The sequence below is a fragment of the Myxocyprinus asiaticus genome, chromosome 5 (assembly GCF_019703515.2).
Source record: "Myxocyprinus asiaticus isolate MX2 ecotype Aquarium Trade chromosome 5, UBuf_Myxa_2, whole genome shotgun sequence".
Lineage (NCBI taxonomy): Eukaryota > Metazoa > Chordata > Actinopteri > Cypriniformes > Catostomidae > Myxocyprinus > Myxocyprinus asiaticus.
The window spans coordinates 52,899,455-52,915,146 of NC_059348.1; the positions used below are offsets into that span (position 1 = coordinate 52,899,455).

General features: G+C 36.9%; 1 protein-coding gene across 6 annotated transcripts in view; it reads right to left on the reverse strand.

Moving 5' to 3' along the window:
* The window catches only part of LOC127440668 (ankyrin repeat domain-containing protein 12-like), a 94,776-nt gene that overhangs the window by 37,594 nt on the left and 41,490 nt on the right, over positions 1-15,692 (reverse strand). Inside the window, exon 2 of one of the 6 annotated variants that reach the window (XM_051697395.1) lies at positions 774-3,869. The exons of the other annotated variants lie outside the window; for them this stretch is intronic. The gene's annotated coding sequence lies outside the window, so the exon portion shown is untranslated. The remainder of the gene's footprint in view (positions 1-773; positions 3,870-15,692) is intronic. 6 annotated transcript variants of the gene reach the window in all.

The following is a 15,692-nucleotide window of genomic DNA, read 5'->3' on the forward strand; positions in this document are numbered from 1 at the left end:
TAGCGCTTTTCACAACACATCGTTTCAAAGCAGCTTTATAGAAAATCATGCATTAACAAAAAATGAAACTGTAATATCTAAGAAGTCTTAGAGTGATCATTGTGTAGTTTAATTAAATATGATTGTAAATTGTGTATAAAAATTAAATAATTAACTAATAACTATATTTAGAACCCCTGTGAGTTCCTGTGGCAAGGAACACAAAATTTAAGATGTTGGTTAATGGAGAAAAATAACCTTAGGAGAAACCAGACTCACTGTGGGGGCCAGTTCCCCTCTGGCTAACTTCATGAATATAATGCCAAAATTAGTTATTTGTGTGTAGTGCCAGTCATGTTTTAAAATTTGTAAACTAAGTAAGTGTTAAGGGCCAGTGTTTAAAAAAAAAAAAAAAATAATAATAATAATAATAATAATAATAATAATAATATATATATATATATATATATATATATATATATATATATATATATATATATATATATATATATATTTTATGAACTAAGATTAAAGTTCATCCTGGATTAACTGCAGAAGTTCACATAGATGCATTGTCCTTTGTTAGTTGGCTGATGAAGGCTTTTGTTTGCAATTAACTGATAGTCTATGTATTTCATTTCAAGAGTGTAGTCCATCAATAGACAAAGGTGATGCAGGCAGAGATCAGTGATGTGCATCGCATTTCAACCAGCAGGTCATTTCGGTGAGGTTCGGTGGGGTCCATCCTAAATCCAAGGTTCGGGCAGTGGCATATGAAGTATCCGGTGTCTTACAGTTGGAGCTGGATCAGTACATCCTCCGAAGTCCATCGTAAAAGACTGAAGTGATGTCTGTCTAGCACCGGCTGTAGTTTGTCATCATTCAGCGACACCTAGCAGTGGAATCCGACACCAAGCAGGAACTGAGATGGATCTGGCTGGCTCTGGTAACCTCAGGATATGAATCCCGAGGTTGAGACAGGGAAACAAATAGAATAATATTAGCGTGAATGCCATTCAATTTATTGCAGAGTTATAGATCATGATAGATGTTTCTGGTTCCAGCAGACCTAACTAAAGCAGCCTAATTGTGAGTTGAAGGATAAATTAGGTGTATGCCTGGCTAAATAGATGAGTCTTTAGTCTAGACTTAAACTGAGTGAGTGTGTCTGCATCTCGGACAGTATTAGGGAGACTATTCCATAGTTTTGGAGCCAAATAGGAAAAGGATCTACCTCCTTGTGAATTTTGATATTCTAGGAACTATTAACAGGCCAGAATTTTGTGATCATAATGAATGTGATGGAATATAGCGTGTCAGAAGGTCACTTAAGTACTGCGGAGCTAGACCATTCAAAGCTTTGTATGTAGTTAACAGAATTTTTAAATTAATGCGAAATTTAACAGGTAGCCAATGTAACGATGATAAAATGGGGCTAATATGATCAAATTACAGCAGCTGCATTTTGAACCAATTTAAGTTTATTTACTGAACCTGCAGGACATCCACCTAGTAATGCATTACAATAATCTAGTCTTGAGGTCATAAATGCATGAATTAGTTTTTCGGCATCAGAAACAGAGAGCATGTGTTGTAATTTAGTAATATTTCTTAGGTGGAAGAATGCTGTTCTACAAAGGATTTTCAAGGATTTTGATTTTCAAAGGACAGATGGGTGTTATATTTGATACCAAAGTTTTTCGCTGTAGAAGACGACGTAACAGTACATCCATCGAGAGTCAAATTATATTTTAGCGGCTTATTTTTAGCGGTTTTTGGTCCGATCATTAGTACCTCTGTTTTGTCGGAATTGAGAAGAAAATTTCTGGCCATCCAATCTTTGATTTCATTGATACACTCTGCTAATTTGGAGAATTGTGAATTTTTGTTGGGTTTAGAAGAAACAAAGTTGGGTATCCTCGGCGTAAGTGGAAACTTATTCCATGATTCCTGATAATAATTCCCAGGGGAAGCATGTATAAGGAGAAATGTAGATGCCCTAAAACTGATCCCTGTGGTACTCCATATTTTACTTTTGTTTGATTTGACAATTCCTTGTTTACAGATACAAAGTGGCAGCGGTCTGATAAATAGGACCTAAACCATGCTAATGCAAGTCCACTAATGTCAACATAATTCTCCAGCCTATTCAAGAGAATGTCGTGATCTATCGTGTCGAAGGCAGCACAAAGATCTAAAAGCACTAGAAGAGAAGTGCAGCCGTGATCAGATGATAACAGCAAGTCATTGGTAATTCTGATAAGTGCAGTCTCTGTACTGTGGTGGGGCCGAAATCCTGACTGAAATTGTTATTATATACCATTTCTCTGTAGAAATGAACATAGTTGGGAGAACAATACCTTTTCTAGTTTGTTTTCGACATAAATGGTAGATTTGAAATTGGTCTGTAATTAGCCAATTCTCCAGGATCAAGCTGTGGCTTCTTAATAAGCAGTTTGATAACTGCCATTTTAAAGTTTCTTGGGACATGTCCCAAGGATAGAGAGGAGTTAATAATATTAAGAAGAGGTTCTGAGAATACAGGGAACACGTCTTAAGAGCTTACATGGTATTGGATCTAATATACATGTTTTTATTTTTTGATAAGTTTTGTTAGCTCTTAATGACCTATGACAGCGAAGAATTGAAGTTGCTCGTGAGGAAAATTGACACTGTTTTCTAAGGTGCTGTGACAGTTGATTGCATAGTTCCGATTTTATTTCTGATTATTTCAATTTTATCAGTTAAGAAATTCATGAAGTCATTACTATTGTGCTGTGACGGAATATCTGGTTCAGTCGATGCTTTATTCCTAACCAATTTACCCACAGTACTGAATAAACACCTAGGATTGTTGTGGTTATTTTCTATGAGTTTGCTAAAATATGCTGACCTGGCAGCTTTTAATCTGTAGCTACAGACACTATCCTTCCATGCACCACGAAATACCTCTAATTTTGTATTTTTCCACTTGCGCTCAATTTTCCAAGCTGCTCTCTTGAGAGCATGAGTGTGATCATTGTACCATGGTGCGGCTTCTTTAATCGAAGGAGGGCAACACTACCAAGAGTGCTAGAGAAGACTGTATTTATATTTTCTGTTATTACATCAAGTTCTTCTAGACTTTTTGGCTTAACGATTATGTGACAATTCAGAAAGATTATTAGTGAAGCTATCTTTAGTGGTCAAAAGAATAGATCTACCTGAACGATAGCGTGGTGTAGATTGAGTGACATTAGCTGATCGTAGCAAACTTGCAAAAAGAGTTGGTCCTGTCACATTTTGTCTGACTCCAAGAGAGTTGAGATTATTGATAAATGCTAATCCCAATGTGTCATTTTCATTATCTATGTGAATGTTGAAGTCAACAACAATTTAAGCTCTATCTACATTAACAAGAAAATTTACAAATTCACCAAGGATATCGGTGTACAGCCTGGGTGATCAAAATACTGTAGCAAGGGTAAAAGACGACAGAGATTTTTTATTTATATCTGACGATTGGAAACCCCAACAGGAACGGGAGAGTGGTGTCACTTTGCTGAGCGAGTATGCCACCGAAACGTCACCCAAACACCCTGCTGCGGGTGTGTCTGTGTGTGTTGCTCGGTGTACAACCCGCAACCGAAACGGTATCTACCGGCTTCTCTTTTGCACTAACCTCCACTAGCGTTCGGATGCGTCCCTCTAACTCATTAACCTTCTCCATCAGACTGACTAATTCCTTACATTTATCATATGTGAATCCCTCACTGCTGACAGAAGAAGCTATAGTAAACATGTGGCATGCAGTGCAGGAAGAAATAACATGAGTGGATGCCATGACTTACCGTAATTGTATGTTGTTGTTGTTGTTCTTGAGCGGTGAGGGTTTGAGATCGATGTGGTTCCTAATCAGCAGATGTTTGAGATTGATGCAATAATCCATGTAAAACACAGTGGAGAAAATGAATGCACGCAGTCGAGACGCAAGATGTAGACAAACGGAAGCAAAAAAGAAAAGAGAAAACGGGTGCACGCGTTAAAATACAAGCAGCTGAAACAGTAGAAAAGCAGAAAACCCGAAGCAAACGGTAAAATGGCAAAGGATAAAACAATGAACGTATAAGAATAAGCAATGCAAAGCATTCTAGCAAGCTACAAACACTCGTGCAGCATGCCGGCAAAAAATAAATTAAATAAAAAAAATCAGTTCTGTATATCGGTTATCAGACATGTAAACATACAAATAATCATTATTGTTTCAGTTTCTAAAAAAATCAATATCGGCATACTCTAATATCGGTCTAACTCTAGTGCACGCACTCGCACTATCGCTTGAGGCTGCCTGAGTCCCTGAAGGAAAGAAGCCACAAGCCGTCTGAGATTCTCAGACAAAGCCAATGAAACAAATTATCGGTGAAAATATCGGCGGTAATTCCACTATTGATGCGAATTTTGTGATAATAATATTTTGATTTTCACGGTTTTCGGCCAATAATACTTTATATCGGCTGCAAAAGATAAAATAAAATAACATACATGTTTTTACATTTTACACAGTTAAATCACTACGGACAACCTGTATGTACAGTAAATGTCCAGGAGGTATACAAAACTGCTCTGTTTAAAATTATGGTACATTACGCACTACTACAAGAGGAAAAAAACTGAATATTTCGTTTAATATAATAAAAAAATGTCATGGTATGATTTTTGCTATTTGTGGGATTTACATTTTTGGTCAGCTACTGTAATGTACGAACAAATGTTCAGAAATATTTATAAGCAAAGCAATAAAATTCAAGCGTCAGGTTGTAGCAGAGGCCTAGGGCTCTTCCACTTTGAGCCATAGTGTTGATGTGGGTAACATGGGTTTGAATGCAGCTTATGATATTTCAAGATCCCAAAATTGAGCAAAAATGCAATAATAATAATAAAAAATATATACATACATACGTGTGTGTGTGTATATATATATATATATACACACACACACACACACACACACACACATACACACACACACACATATATATATATATATATATATATATATATATATATATATAAAATAAAATGCTGTGCAGTTACTTTGCCAATAAAAAGAATAAAGACAGTACAGATCTGTTTAACCCCAAGAAGTATGGTCCAATTTATAAAATTCAAAATTAAATATCAAAGTTAAATATCAAAGTTTGCACTGTTTGAATGAAAGAATGGCAGAAAATACTACACTGGAAGGCACGAATATAATCCAGTGGCACTGGTCAGAAAACATACAACAGGAAACTTCAAATCTTCAGAGGTAAACTGTTTACTAATGTCCAAATATTCTCTGAACGCAGAAACATGAGGTCACAAAACTTGCCAGGTCACAAAGTGAAATCCAAACTGAGGTAACTTGGTTGCCAGGAACATCAAAGCCACTTTATGAAAGTACCAGGGATCCCAAACCGTTTGACCGATGAATTTCATGATTTTTCTGTGACTTTTCCTGTAGCTTGTGATAAATGGGATTAGTAATTATTTTTATTTATTTATTTTATTTTTTTTTTTTGAGAGAGAGAAACACAGACCCAGTAACAGAGACAGAGAATTAAAATCTTGTTCTCGCTGATGAGACGACAGGGTGCACCTATAATTAGGCCCACTAAACAATAGAAGAACTGGACCATGACCATTTACATGCACTTAAAGAAATATTCTGGGTTAAATTTAATTTAAGCACAATCGACAACATGTTTTGCATAATGTCATTACCACAAAAATGTATTTCAACTCGTCCTTCCAGTTCTTTAAAAGCAAAAATGGAAGTTACAGTGAGCCACTTACAATTTTGGGGTTTAAAAGGCAGAAATGTGAAGCTTCTTTTTTATAAATGATCACATTATCTTCTGTTAAAACTTATAAATTAACTAATTTGTTTCAAATGTTATTTACACAGTAAAGATTAGTAAATGATTTTAATCACGGAAAAATTGTTAACACACATTTTGTTCACATCTTGTGGCTATACTTTTGAAACAGTGATTATTTCAACAAATACAGATTGGCCCCATTCACTTCCATTGTAAGTGCCTCAATGTAACCCAAAGTTTTTGGTTTTATTTATTTTTTTCTTATGAAAATGAGGGACAAGTTGAAATTTATTTTTGTGGCAATTAGGGCTGTCAACTGGGATGACAAACTAAATTGTAATTTTTACTTTAAATATGACCAAAATTCTAATTAAATTCGAATTTTAAAGTCCGCAGATTTTTTTAATTGCCGTTGTTTCCTTAGTCCACAAGAGGGCGACTGAATACATTTTAAACCATACAGCACCATGTTAAATTATTGCAAAGAACATTCTTGGCTATTTTAAAAAAAAAAAAGAGCATTACATTTTAAACTAATGAGCATAAATAAAAAAAAATAAAAAAATGTTTTAAAGGGGCTGTTCACACCGAAGACTTCTTACAATTTGTTTTCTATGTAAACATACACTAGACAGACATCTTTGATTGTTTTGCCGCGTTTTGTGTGTTCAGTAGGGCTGGGCGATAGGACGATGTAATAGGATATTGACGATGTCTCACAAAGATCCCGATGCCGATTGCGAACAGACGATGATCGATGATTTCGGGAAATGGCAAAACCATGTATCAGGGAAGTTACTAAATATATTAAACAGTGACCAGGGTGTGAAACTAGCACCAGCCACCTGCAAAATGCGATGAGGCTGAATCCAGTTCACAAGCTCCTCGTCCAAATGTTTTTCATGCGTGGGTAATTTTGCTCATTTACCCGCAACAGGCGGGCGACCTGTAAGACGCCACAGAGTGACACATGACAGGGAACGCTGTTAGTCACAAAGACATGCGCTTGAAGAAACACTATTATATTTTTAAGAACGGACAAAAGAAAAGCCGTCAATGCTTGTGTCTGATTCGCTGTTTGTTCAGAGGTGTGCAGCACGCGTCTGTCATGTGGAACACACGCATGTCAGCGTGCAGCGTAAGCTTGTTTCGTGGAACAAGCGCATGTAAAGAGTTTTCACTTTTTTTTCACTGTTTCATTCGTCTGTGAGTTTAGTTCACTTTATTTCCACACGGCATGCATTGTGAACTCAACTCTGCAGGTTCAGTTACATATATCTTTGTATTAAAGAAAAAGAGGAAAGTGATTAAATCATAAAGTAATACAAGACACGTTCACCTTGAACCTTTTCTTTTGGCAGCATTAACTGTATTGCCAACACGCAATACAAATTCGATAAGAACATACAGATTCTTAATCTGTAGGCTATTATTAATTTTCCATCTGTTGTCATTGACGGATGCTTGCGTGACGGCAAATGGAGTCGTTGGAGATGGCAAATGTTTGGATTTGGGGAGGTGGTTAAATAAGATTTTTTGATCACTTCTTTATTTTATTGCTTTTTTAGTTTAAAGTGCAATTTGAATTTAGAAACATTTTTTACGTTTTTCGTGTTTCAATAAATGAATACAATTTTTAAAGCAAAATCAATAAAGCAAAAAAATTCACCGACCCTCAGCAGGGGGGTTGGCGATGTAATCAGATATCTCGATATTTTTTAAGGTGATTATCAGTAAAAAAAAAATAAAAAAATTACATATCGCCCAGCCCTTGTATTCAGCATTTTTCTTTTACTTTTTAATCACATCAGATTCCGCTGGTCTCAGGCTATATATGCAAGCGTAAGCGTAGTTCTAGCATGAAGATCTCAGGATTCATTCATCCCCACCAGTTTAGGTTCCATCCTGGGCAGGGGTAAGCTGTCAGATCTGGCAGGATCTGCTGAACCGCAGGACGGGGCCAAATGTTACAAGTATCTTTTCATCCGTATTATTCCAATAATCTCGAGTCTTTCTGACAGAACTCTGTAACTCATGGCCATGGCCGAGCGACCAGCGTGCAGCATAAAAGGAAAATTACTACGATCTTGAACATGAATCCATGGCAACCCGCTGAACAACCACTTATACCATGGAACCACCACAATACTTTTTTTGTAAGTCATAGTTTGCACAATTACTCTACAAATGAAATGCTTGCGTTAGACAGAATTTTCTGCATACTGTGAAAGAACAATTTTTTTTAAGCTATTGTCCAATACAATAAGCACACAGTCTATACATAATACAGAACAAAGGACCACAGTGAAAGCAATCATAGCCAGGCAAGTCTGTCTAATGCAGGCTCTGTTTACTTATGAAGCGGCTGGCTTTTATCCGTCTGTAAATACTACAATATACAACATGATTACTGCCGTTAGCACTAACATATTCACTTTGGGAATGGCACATCCAGAAATGCAGTTCCCAGAACACTTCACATAAATTCTGAATCTGATGTTACTGGAACTGACACACAAATAGACAAAAACACACATAGACCAACCACATAGGTCAGATCCATACAAAAGACAGCATTGTTGTATGATATGCTCTGTATTTAATTATACAATGCTTCTCAACTTGTGGGCCTTGACCCAAAATGGTCATGGACAGCAGGGAGAAAACAATACTAAATGCAAATAATAAAATGTGACTAAACATAACCATGCAGAGTTAGGAAAGCAAAATTAATAAGCTTACCAATTTTAAATAGGGAAGAGAAAATGCTTTTGTTGTTGACTTCAAAAGTAGTGAGTCCAAAAAGTCTGTGTGGACCGAGGTGTGAAAAAAAAAACAAAAAAAAAAACAAACACGAAACATAGATATACATATGTAGATTCTAGGGATGTGCGTAACGACTAATTTCACTGACGTTTAAATGGAAATTTTGGAGTTGACTCCAAAGACTAGTCTAAAAAGAAACCAACCTTTGTTTACAGGTTTATTTAATAGTGCAGGACCAATACAGCAACCCTAATAGCCTGTTCTAAATGGAATTCACCAAGTAAAAGTTACTTAACATATCTAAACAGTCAGGACATTGGTGAAAATAATTAACAGGCAAGCCAAATCTACGAGAGAAAACAAAAATGCGCTGAAAAGTGGAATGTATTTCATGACATGCAGTCGTGCATTAACCATTAATCTAATATGACAGCTGTTCTGTAAAGAACGTTAGCCAATAACAGTGAAGATCTAAAAAAAATAAAATAAATAAAATAGCTAAGAGGCCTGTGAAGTACAATAAACCTACTGTATTCTAAACACGACGTGCACACAGAATAAAAGATAGTTTAACCTGTCAAGCAGTAGGCACCTCGTTGAAAATAGCCTTATCAGCAGATTAAAACAAAATGGCATACCTAGTCTAAAACAGTCATTTTCTAAGCTACTTAAAAGCATACATTTTTTGATGAGCAAAATTAACACGTGGTCATGGTCCGGTGAAAGACGGGACTTGACTCTCCTGAAGTGGCTATCCTGCGCTTGAAAAAGCCTGCTCGGTGGAAAAATAACTTACAAACACACACAGATTTAAAGAAGACTCAAATGTGAAAACATCCGACTTCCAAGCCACTGTTTCGGAAATCCGCTTCCCGCACCACCACCAAAGTGATTACTATAGCTATTTTGCTGAGTTTTCTCGTCTAGCGGGAGGACATTTTCCTGCACGCCGCGAGTGAGAAAGGGAAGCACGCGCAGCTTGCGTTGAAATGAAACATTGTATCTGCTCCAGATATCCTCTTTTTTAAACAATATTTGTATTATTAAGTATATTTAAAAAGTGTAACATCAAAATGACAGTAATTTAAGTGCAGCCTCTATAAAAATATAAAGCAAAATGTAAATTGTGGAAAAACGTTGAACAGTTTAATGGGGAAAAGTATTAACCGACTAGTGATTCCAGTGTCGACTAGCAGCATCAGAACCATTTAGTCGACTAGTCTCGCACATCCCTAGTAGATAGATACCTAATTCGGTTGGATCAGACACGCCACCACAACGTTGGAACGGTCAACAAGAAGATCTATTTGTAAGTAAACAGAGGAGAAGCCTTAAAGGGCTGAATACAATGCTTTTGTGTGAAAGCAGTTAATCATATAATAAACAGACTTCCTGGGTGTTAATCTTTCATATGTTTGCCATGTTATATTCATTTGTGGAGACTTATACACACACACACACACACACAGAGTATATATACATACAGATATATATTTATATACACACAGTGTGTGTGTGTGTGTGTGTGTGTGTGTGTGTGTGTGTGTGTGTGTGTGTGTGTGTGTGTGTGTACGTACTGTACACTGGTGGCCAAAAGTTTGGAATAATGTACAGATTTTGTTGTTTCGGAAGGAAATTGGTACTTTAATTCACCAAAGTGAAGTATAGTCAGGACATTACTGATGTAAAAAACACCACCATCACTATTTTTGATAAAATCTAGACAGGCCCCATTTCCAGCAGCCATTACTCCAACACCTTATCCTTGAGTAATTATGCTAAATTGCTAATTTGGTACTAGAAAATCACTTGCCATTATATCAAACACAGTTGAAAGCTATTTAGTTCCTTAAATGAAGCTTAACATTGTCTTTGTGTTTGTTTTTGAGTTGCCACAGTATGCAATAGACTGGCATGTCTTAAGGTCAATATTAGGTGAAAAATGACAAAAAAGAAACAGCTTTCTCTAGAAACTCGAGGAATTAAGGCTATACAATGCTTGAAATTGCCAAAAAACTGAAGATTTCATTCAAAGGTGTACACTACAGTCTTCAAAGACCAAAAACAACTGGCTCTAACAAGGACAGAAAGAGATGTGGAAGACCAGATGTACAACTAAACAAGAGGATAAGTACATCAGAGTCTCTAGTTTGAGAAATAGACGCCTCACATGTCCTCAGCTGACAGCTTCATTGAATTCTACCCGCTCAACACCAGTTTCATGTACAACAGTAAAGAGAAGACTCAGGGGTGCAGGACTTATGGGAAGAATTGCACAGAAAAAGCCACTTTTGAAACAGAAAAACAAAAAGAAAAGGTTAGAGTGGGCAAAGAAACACAGACATTGGTCAACAGATCATTGGAAAAGAGTGTTATGGATCTTAACCCCATTGAGCTTTTGTGGGATCAGTTAGACTGTAAGGTGCGTGAGAAGTGCCTGACAAGACAGCCACATCTATGGCAAGTGCTACAGGAATGACTCATAAATGACTTTTTTCAAATAGTGATGGTGCTGTTTTTTACATCAGTAATGTCCTGACTATACTTTGTGATCAGTTGAAGGCCACTTTGGTGAAGTACCAATTTCCTTCCAAAACAGCAAAATCTGTACATTATTCCAAACTTTTGGCCGCCAGTGTATATATACTCAGTGACCACTTTATTAGGTACACCTACGTATTTATGCAATTAACTAATCAGCCAATCGTGTGGCAACAGTGAAATGCATAAAATCATGCAGATATGGGTCAGGACCTTCAGAAGTACCTCATAAAGTGGTCGATGAGTGTATATATGTATACAGTATATATTAACTTTTTCAAAATTGAGGACATCTCTGGAAGGTTTTTCCTTCTGTAGACAATTTTGTCCTTAAAGTATAACTACATAAATGCACACGCGCGCACACACACACACACACACACACACACACACACACACACACACACACACACACAGGTCAGCATGTGAAAAGCAGCGCATGGAACAGAGTAACCTGAACTAGTGAATGCAAAAGAGGACAGACTCGTTAAGAATAGAGTTTCTACACACAGCACACACTCACAGAACACATGTGGACAGTATAAAACACATATGATGTGGAGTAGTTGTAAATAAGCTGTGCACTATTCTGAGAGTGCGTGGGTTTAGTGAGAACGCAGTACCAGACAGACTTTCACACTTTCAAATGCGTTTGTCATCTTGTCATCGGAATATTCAGAGACTGACGTTTATGAAATTAAAAATGAAAAAATGTCTATTTCTATTTCAAAATTACAAACAGAGAACACGCTGATATACTCATTCATGCATAATATTCATGTTCAAACATTAAAGTACTGGTGGTGACATGAAGCCTGTATAGATTAAACACTAATGGTATTTATAGTGCCTCATAATAAGCACTGCAATGCATTATATATTTTCATAAATAGTTTAACACTTCATAGTTACACCTTTAAAGAGTATAATGCATTATAACACATGATATAATGCATGAAACTGGGTGCCAATCGTGTTTTAATGCATTATATTCTTTCAAGGTGTAAACATGAATAAGTAAGTTGTATTAGGTATTATAACATTTGTTTTTTAATGTTTTTTTTTTTTTAGACATGTGTAGGGCTGTACAGTGATTTCTTCTATTTTTGTGTATTTTTCCATAATAAAATTCTTTTAGATCTTCAAACAAGATAAAACAAAGGCAACCTGAGTAAACACAAAATACAGTTTTCAAATATATATTATATTAATATATATATATATATATATTAATATATATTATATTAATATATATATATATATATATATATATATATATATATATATATATATATATATATATATATATATATATATATATTGAAGCAAAAAAGTTATCCAACACCTATATCACCCATGTGAAAAACTAACCTCCCCCTTAAACTTAATAGCTGGTTGTGCCACCTTTAGCAGCAATAACTGCAACCAAACACTTCCGATAACTGGAGATCAGTCTTTCACAACGCTGTGGTGGAATTTTGGCACACTCTTCTTTGCAGAACTGCTTTAGTTCAGCCACATTGGAGGGTATTTGAGCATGAACTGCCCTTTTAAGGTCCTGCCACAGCATCTCAATTGGGTTCAAGTCAGGACTTTGACTAGGCCACTCCAAAACTTTGATTTAGCTTCTTTTGAGCCATTCAGAGGTGGACTTACTCCTATGCTTTGGATCATTGTCTTGCTGCATAATCCAGTTGCCCTTGAGCTTCAACTCACGGACTGCTGACCGGACATTCTCCTTTATGATTTTCTGGTAGAGAGCAGAATTCATATTTCCCTCAATTACTGCAAGTCACTGTGATGCAGCAAATCTTCCCCACCCCATCACACTACCACCTCCATGCTTGACCGTAGGTATAATGTTCTTTTTGTGGAACTCTGTGTTTGATTTACACCAGATGTAACGGGACCCCTGTCTTCCAAACAGTTCCACTTTTGACTCATCAGTCCACAGAACATTCTCCCAAAAGGTTTGAGGATCATCAAGGTTGTGTTTTGGCAAAATTCAGACAAGCTTATGTTCTTCTGGGTTAGCAGTGATTTTCACCTCGCCACTCTTCCATGAATGCCATTTTTGTCCAGTGTCTTTCTGATAGTGGAGTCATGAACAGTGACCTTTATTGATGTGAGAGAGGCCTGCAGCTCCTTGGATGCTGTCCTTGGCTTTTTTATGACTTCCTGGATGAGTCGTCGCTGTGTTCTTGGAGGAATTTTGGAAGGTCGGCCACTTCTGGGAACATTCACTACTGTGCCAAGTTTTCTCCATTTGGAGATAATGGCTCTCACTCTGGTTCTTTGGAGTCCCAGAGCCTTTGAAATAGCTCTGTAACCCTTCCCAGACTGATGTATTTCAATCACCTTTTTCCTCATCATTTCTGGAATTTCTTTAGACCTTGGCAGTGCGCTACTGGGTGAGACCTTTTAACCAAATTCATGCTGCTGAGAAAGTTCAATTTAGAATTTAGACCCCTGACCAATTATCTCATATTACTGAATTACAAATGGTGCAATTAAATTTCATTCTGTTTGATATTTTATTTTAAAACACTGGAACTCAAAATCAATTATTGTTAGGTGACATTGTTTTTTATGTTGGGATATATATATAAGAAAAGAAAAGCCTGAAATATCTTGCTTGCATAAGTATTCAACCCCTGTTCTGTGGAAGCAGCCAGGTTACACCAATGAAAGAAATTGCCCTAACGAGGACACAATTACTTTACCATTTTCTGTATAAAAACCCATTGTTGAAGGATCATTGGTCAGGCTGTGAATCTGAAGGAAAATGAAGACCAAAGAGCATTCCACAGAAGTTAGAGATAAAGTAATAAAAATGCATAGATTAGGGAAAGGGTACAAAATAATATCCAAATGTTTGGATATCCTAGTGAGCACAGTTGGATCAATAATCAGGAAGTGGAAGCTGCACCACACCAACCAGGCACTGCCAAGAAATGGCTGTCCCTCAAAATTCAGTGCTCTAAGAAAAAAAGAGACTTGTGAGAGAAGCCACAGACAGGCCAACAATCACTTTGAAGGAGCTACAGAGTTCAGTGGCTGGGAGTGGAGTAATGATGCAACAGTCAACCATATCAAGAGCACTGCATAACGCTGGCCTGTATGGGAGGGTGGCAAGAAAGAAGCCATTACTCAAAAGTACCATCTGAAAACACATCTGGAGTTTGCCAGAAAGAATGTGAGTGACCCAGCTGTGATGTGGGAGAAGTTTTGTGGTCAGATGAGACCAAGATAGAGCTTTTTGGCCAAAACTCAAAGCGCTATGTGTGGCGTAAACCTAACACTTCCTATGCCTCAAGACACACCATCCCTACAGTGAAGTATGGTGGTGGCAGCATCATGATGTGGGGATGCTTCTCATCAGCAGGGACTGGGCATCTTGTTAGAACTGAAGGAAGAATGGATGGAGCAAAATATAGGGAAATACTGCAAGAAAACCTGCTTCAGTCTGCTATAAAAAAAAATAAAAAAAAAAAAAAATAAAAAAAAATAAAAAATGAAGCTTGGGAGGAAATTCACCTTTCAGCATGACAGTGATCCCAAGCACAAGGCCAAAGCAACATCGGAGTGGCTCAAGAACAAAAAGATAAATGTCCTACAGTGGCCCAGTCAAAGTCCTGATCTCAATCCTATTGAGAATCTGTGGCACTATTTGAAAATTGCAGTCCACCAGCGTAACCCAACCAACCTGAACAACCTGGAGCAAATCTGCTGAGAAGAATGGGCCAAAATCACTTTGTCACTGTGTGCAAAGCTGGTATATATGTACCCCAAAAGACTTAAAGCAGTTATTGCAGCAAAAGGTGGCTCGACCAAATATTAATGTGTGGGGATTGAATACTTATGCAAGCAAGATATTTCAGTTTATTTTTCATAAAAATATTTTCCAACAAAAAGAACAATATCACCTTACAATAACTGATTTTGAGCTTCAGTGTTTTAAAATAAAATATCAATCAGAATGAAATTTCAGTGTACCATTTGTAATTCGGTAATATGGGAGAATTGGTCAGGGGTCTGAATACTTTTGCAAGGCACTGTGTGTGTGTGTGTGTGTGAGAGAGTGTGTGTGTGTGTGTGTATATACACAAACACAGTACTGTGCAAAAGTTTTAGGCACTTGTGAAAAATGTTGCATAGTGAGCATGTCTTTAAAAATAATGCCATAAATAGTTTTCATTTATCAATTAACGTCATACAAAGTCCAGTAAACATAAAAAAAAAAAAGCTAAATCAATATTTGGTGTGACCACCTTTGCCTTCAAAACAACACCAATTCTCCTAGGTACACCTGGAAACAGTTTTTCTTGGTTGTTGACAGATAGGATGTTCCAAGCTTCTTGGAGAATTCACCACAGTTCTTCTATCTATTTAGTCTGTCTCAATTACTTCCGTCTCTTCTTGTAATCCAAGACCGACTCAATATTCAGTGGGGGGCTCTATGGGGACCATGACATCTGTTGCAGGGCTCCCTGTTCTTCTATTCTATTCGCAAAAGAAATGTTTGGGAGTCTAAAATGTATATTTCCTACTGACACCCTAAAGCTG